Source organism: Oncorhynchus gorbuscha, linkage group LG06 (assembly GCF_021184085.1).
Source record: "Oncorhynchus gorbuscha isolate QuinsamMale2020 ecotype Even-year linkage group LG06, OgorEven_v1.0, whole genome shotgun sequence".
In the NCBI taxonomy this organism is placed as follows: Eukaryota; Metazoa; Chordata; class Actinopteri; order Salmoniformes; family Salmonidae; genus Oncorhynchus; species Oncorhynchus gorbuscha.
Window position 1 is genome coordinate 78,586,502 of NC_060178.1, and position 6,405 is coordinate 78,592,906.

Sequence of the window (6,405 nt, forward strand, 5' to 3'; positions counted from 1 at the left end):
ACACTGAATTGATCTGAGAGTCACAGGGCTATGGTGAAGCTCATATATAATTAAAGATGGACTTTATAATATAACTCTGACTTGTGTGTGGTTTGCTCTCTCAATGTTTAGTAATACAGGAAATTGCCACGACACCCCCTAGTTATGGACTTTATCACAAAGTTAGGTATAGGGAGAGACTTACTGGCTTCAGCAGTGGTGGCTGGTGGGACTTTAAATGGGGAGGACGGGCTCATAGTAATGGCTGAAACGGAATAAACGGAATGGTCTCAAACACATAAAACACCTGGTTTCCATGTGTTTGATACCATTCCATTTACTCCATTACATTCATTATTATGAGCTGTCCTCCCCTCACCAGCCTGCTCTGGGCCTCAGAAAATAACATCAAATCAAATTGTCACATACACAGTTTGTCACATACACAGTTTACAGCAGGTACAAAAGGTGCAGTGCAATTCTAATGCATGAGCTCCCTCAATAATGCAGTACATCAGTCAATAGTAATAATAACAATAAAAAGAGTAAAGTAAAAAATAACAAGTAATAACAGGGATAGTATGCATAGTAACAATGGACTATATTATACTGTATTTACAAATATACAGTGTTTAGTGACTTGGTTACGCAGTGGAATGCATAGTATATAATAGACTGTATGTGTTTGTCTGTATGTGAGTTCTGAGTGCGTGTGGTGCTTTTGTGTGTGTGTTGATCGGTGTTTGTGTGTGTGTGTGTTTGAATCACAGGCGGCAGGTGGCACCTTAATTGGGAAGGATGGGCTCATAGTAGTGGCTGGAACATAATAAATTGAATGGTATCAAATGCATCAAACACATGGTTTCCATATGTTTGATACCATTCCATTCACTCCATTCCAGCCATTATTATGAGCCATCCTCCCCTCAGCAGCCTCCTGTGTTTCACATGTAAGTTTGGTTGTAAGGGTTGGATGTGTGGGTAGTCAGTGCAAAGAATTTCTAAACCAATAATATCTAAGGTGCAAATACAGTTGTGGCCAAAAGTTTGGATAATGACACAAATATTAATTTTCACAAAGTTTGCTGCTTCAGCGTCTTTAGATATTTTTGTCAGATGTTACTATGGAATACTGAAGTATAATTATAAGCATTTCATAAGTGTCAAAGGCTGTTATTGACAATTACATGAAGTTGATGCAAAGAGTCAATATTTGCAGTGTTGACCCTTCTTTTTCAAGACCTCTGCAATCTGCCCTGGCATGCTGTCAATTAACTTCTGGGCCACATCCTGATGGCAGCCCATTCTTGAAAATTATCAATGCCTGGAGCTTGTCAGAATTTGTGGGTTTTTGTTTGTCCACCCACCTCTTGAGGATTGACCACAAGTTCTCAATGGGATTTTCCTGGCCATGGACCCAACATATTGATGTTTTGTTTTCCGAGCCACTTAGATATCCCTCTTGCCTTATGACAAGGTGCTCCATCATGCTGGAAAAGGCATTGTTCGTCACCAAACTGTTCCTGGATGGTTGGGAGAAGTTGCTCTCGGGGATGTGTTGGTACCATCCCTTATTCATGGCTGTGTTCTTAGGCAAAATTGTGAGTGATCCCACTCCCTTGGCTGAGAAGCAACCCCACACATGAATGGTCTCAGCATGCTTTACTGTTGGTATGACACAGGACTGATGGTAGCGCTCACCTTGTCTTCTCCGGACAAGCTTTTTTCCGGATGCCCCAAACAATCGGAAAGTGGATTCATCAGAGAAAATGACTTTACCCCAGTCCTCAGTAGTCCAATCCCTGTACCTTTTGCAGAATATCTTGCTGCCCTTTTTGACATCAGGCCATCCTCCAAAAGTCTTTGCCTCACTGTGCGTGCAGATGCACTCACACCTGCCTGCTGCCATTCCTGAGCAAGCTCTGTACTGGTGGTGCCCCGATCCCGCAGCTTAATCAACTGTAGGAGACGGTCCTGGTGCTTGCTGGACTTTCTGAAGCATTCTTCACAACAATTTAACCTCTCACCTTGAAGTTCTTGATGATCCGATAAATGGTTGATTTAGGTGCAATCTTACTGGCAGCAATATCCTTGCCTGTGAAGCCCTTTTTGTGCAAAGCAATGATGATGGCACGTGTTTCCTTGCAGGTAAGCATGGTTGACAGAGGAAGAACAATGTCACAGGCTGAATTTAAAATGGATTAAATTAAGATTTTGTGTCACTGGCCTACAACAACACCCCATAATGTCAAAGTGGAATTATCTTTTTAGACATTTTTACAAATGAATTACAAATTAAAAGCAGAAATGTCTTGAGTCAATAATTATTCAACCCCTTTGTTATGGCATGCCTAAATAAATTCAGGAGTAGAAATTAGCTTAACAATTCACAATTCAGGAGCTGCCAGAGTCTCCCGCCCGTCAGTCAGGAGCTGCCAGAGTCTCCCGCCAGTCAGTCAGGAGCTGCCAGAGTCTTCCGCCCGTTACTCCGGCGCTGCCAGAGCCGCCCTTCACTCCGGCGCTGCCAGAGTATCCCGTCTATTCGGAGCCCTCTGCAAGGGTCCGCAGTCCGAGGTCGGCGGCGAGGGTCACCGCTCCAAATGCGCCACTTAAGTGGGCCAAGACTATGGTGGAGTGGGATCCACGTCCTGCGCCAGAGCCGCCACCGCGGACAGATGCCCACCCAGACCCTCCCCTATGGGTTTGGGTTTTGCGGCCGGAGATCATATCTTTGGGGGGGGGGGGGGGGGGGGGGGGGTTACTGTCACGTCCTGACTTAAGTTCCTTTTTTATTCAACCCCTTTGTTATGGCATGCCTAAATAAACTCAGAAGTAAAAACTAGCTTAACAAGTCACATAATAATTTGCATGGACTCTGTGTGCAATAATATATATTTTTTAATAATGATATTTGAATGACTACCTCATGTCTATACCGCACACATACAATTATCTTTAAAGTCCCTCATTCGAGCATTGAATTGTCACGTCCTGACCTTAGTTTTTTTATGTCTCTGTTTCTCTGTCTCTGTACCAGACAGGACTGTTTTGTTTGTTCCGTTTTGTTATTTTTGTTCCAGTGTTCAGTGTAATTAAAATATCATGAACACGTACTACGCTGCACCTTGGTCCTCTCCTTCTTCCACCTACGACAGCCGTTACATGAATTTCAAACACTGATTAATCTACAAAGACCAGAGAGGTTTTCCAATGCCTCGCAAAGAAGGGTAGGATTGGTAGAATAAAAAAACTGGCTTTGAATATCTCTTTGAGCATGGTAAAGTTATTAATTACACTTTGAATAGTGTATCAACACACCTAGTAACTTCTGTACAAAGGTACAGGCATCCTCCCTAACTCAGTTGCAGGAGTGAAAGGAAATCGCTTAGGGATTTCACCATGAGGCCAATTGTCACTTTAAAACAGTTACAGAGGTTAATGGCTGTGAAAGGAGACAACTGAGGATGGATCGACAACATTGTTGTTACTCCACAATATTAACCTAAATGACTGAGTGAAAAGATGGAAGCCTGTACAGAATGCAAATATTCCAAAACATGGATCCTGTTTGGAATAAGGCACTAAAGTAAACTGCAAACAATGTGGCAAAGAAATTCACTTTATGTCCTGAATACAAAGCGTTATGTTTGGGGCAAATCAACACAACCCATCACTGAGTACCACTCATCGTATTTTCATCCATGGTGGTGGCTGCATCATGTTATGGGTATGCTTGTCATTGGCAAGGACTAGTGAGTTTTTTGGGATAATGTAGTTATTTATTACAATTGACTGTATACAATCTAGCAGTAGGGCATACTACGTATTTCTCTGAGAGTGAGGTGGATATACTGTATAGCATTTAGCAAAGAAACATGTTTATTTGTCTCTGAAATGAAATCATCACGTGATTGTAACGACGTTCTTCGTTTGTTGAAATACTACAAACCCCAATACGAAAATACAATATATAAACCCATGTCACACCCTGGCCTGACCAAATATATAACGAAAACACAAAATACAATGACCAAGGCGTGGCAGTGATTGATTTTAAACAAATGTATGTCTGTCCTTGAACAACGCCATGCCATAATTAGAAAAAAACACACTCTTTCGTCATTTCATTAAAACCAGTTATGCATTAGGGGGTGCTATTAACAATTTTGGATGAAAAACGTTCCCGTTTTAAACAAGATATTTTGTCACGAATAGATGCTCGACTATGCATATAATTGACAGCTTTGGAAAGAAATAACTCTGACATTTCCAAAACTGCAAAGATATTGTCTGTGAGTGCCACAGAACTGATGTTACAGGCGAAACCCAGATAAAAATCCAACCAGGAAGTGCCGCATTTTTTGAAACCGCCTCATGCCAATGACTCCTTATATGGCTGTGAATGAGCTACGAATGAGCTTACGTTTTCCACGTATTCCCCAAGGTGTCTACAGCATTGTGACATTTTTTACACATTTCCATTGAAGAATAGCCGTAAGTGACCGTATATAGCAAGTGGTCACATGGTGTCTCCCGCAGAAAATCTTGCGTAAAAGTTTTTTTCCAATCGCTTCTTATGAGAAACCAATTGCCTCAATGGATATATTATCAAATATATATGTTAAAAACACCTTGAGGATGGATCCTAAACAATGTTTGAGTTCATTTTGAAAAAGGTTTGGCGTTGTATAGGTAGCATTTTCCGGTCGATTTCTCAGCCAAGCATGATGAACAAACGGGAGCTATTTCGCAGACAAAAATTATATTTTTGGAAAAAGGAACATTTGCTACCTAACTGGGAGTCTCCTGAGTGAAAGCATCCGAAGTTCTTCAAAGGTAAATTATTTAATTTGGTTGCTTTTCTTATTTTCGTGAAAATGTTGCCTGCTGCCAGCAGAGCCTAGCATAGCATTATGCCATGATAAACTTACACAAATGCTTGTCTAGCGTTGGCTGTAACACATATTTTGAAAATCTGAGATGACAGTGTTGTTAACAAAAGGCTAAGCTTGTGTTTGAATATATTTATTTAATTTCATTTGCGATTTTCATGAATAGGAAAAGTTTCTAGGGGTATTTATGTCCGCTGCGTTATGCTAATTCGTTTGAGGCTATGATTACGATCCCGGATCCGGGATTGCTCGTCGCAAGAAGATGCACTATGTCACTATGCTCCACCATTTTCTGGTTGCTAAAATTCAAATAGTTCATCTCAATTTCAGTGTAAGTGACAAAACAAGCAAGTATAATGTAGTGAATCATTGTACCATCTAAACCACTGTGAAATATATAGTTTACATAACCAAAAATATTATATTTTCAGCTGTTTGAAGCTGTTGTACAAAACCAAAAGTAAAAGACAAAAACTCATCTTTAGAACAGGAAGCATAGAAATAGCACACATAGAACAGATCATCCGCTTCCTAGACTTGCTTTCAATGAGAAATCTGTCGGGTCACCCAAAAAAGTTACATATTGCCGCTTTAAACAATAAAAGCTCATTTAAAAACATTTCAGAAAATGTATATATAGCTTTTTGGAGTAAATCTCTTCAAATAACTTCTAATCTGACTTCTCTTTTTCCAGTTTATTCAGATCCCCATTCAATGTTACGGTATCTCTGTTAAGACTGTATCACTATCAAATCAAGAAACTCACTATTCTTTTACTGTCTTTCAAGCAGTGAAAGACTGTCTTTTTTTGAGTCTACTTTTTGTATGTTTACATGTCTTAAATTATCTGTCCTTGTCTGCCAAAACAGATGCATTCGGAGATTACATTTACATTTACATTTAAGTCATTTAGCAGACGCTCTTATCCAGAGCGACTTACAAATTGGTGCATTCACCTTATGAAATCCAGTGGAACAGTCACTTTACAATAGTGCATCTAAATCTTAAAGGGGGGGGGGGGTGAGAGGGATTACTTATCCTATCCTAGGTATTCCTTAAAGAGGTGGGGTTTCAGGTGTCTCCGGAAGGTGGTGATTGACTCCGCTGTCCTGGCGTCGTGAGGGAGTTTGTTTCACCATTGGGGGGGCCAGAGCAGCGAACAGTTTTGACTGGGCTGAGCGGGAACTGTACTTCCTCAGTGGTAGGGAGGCGAGCAGGCCAGAGGTGGATGAACGCAGTGCCCTTGTTTGGGTGTAGGGCCTGATCAGAGCCTGGAGGTACTGAGGTGCCGTTCCCCTCACAGCTCCGTAGGCAAGCACCATTCGGAGATAGGAGCTAAATAAATCATGTTAGAACTGTGGGTGATTCTTTACAAAATATGATTAGTATTCCTGCAGAAAAGCACCCCCACAACATGATGCTGCCACCCCTGACTTGCAAGCCTCCCCCCTTTTCCTCCAAACATAATGATGGCCAAACAGTTCTATTTTTGTTACATCAGACCAGAGGACACTTCTCCAAAAAGTACAATCTT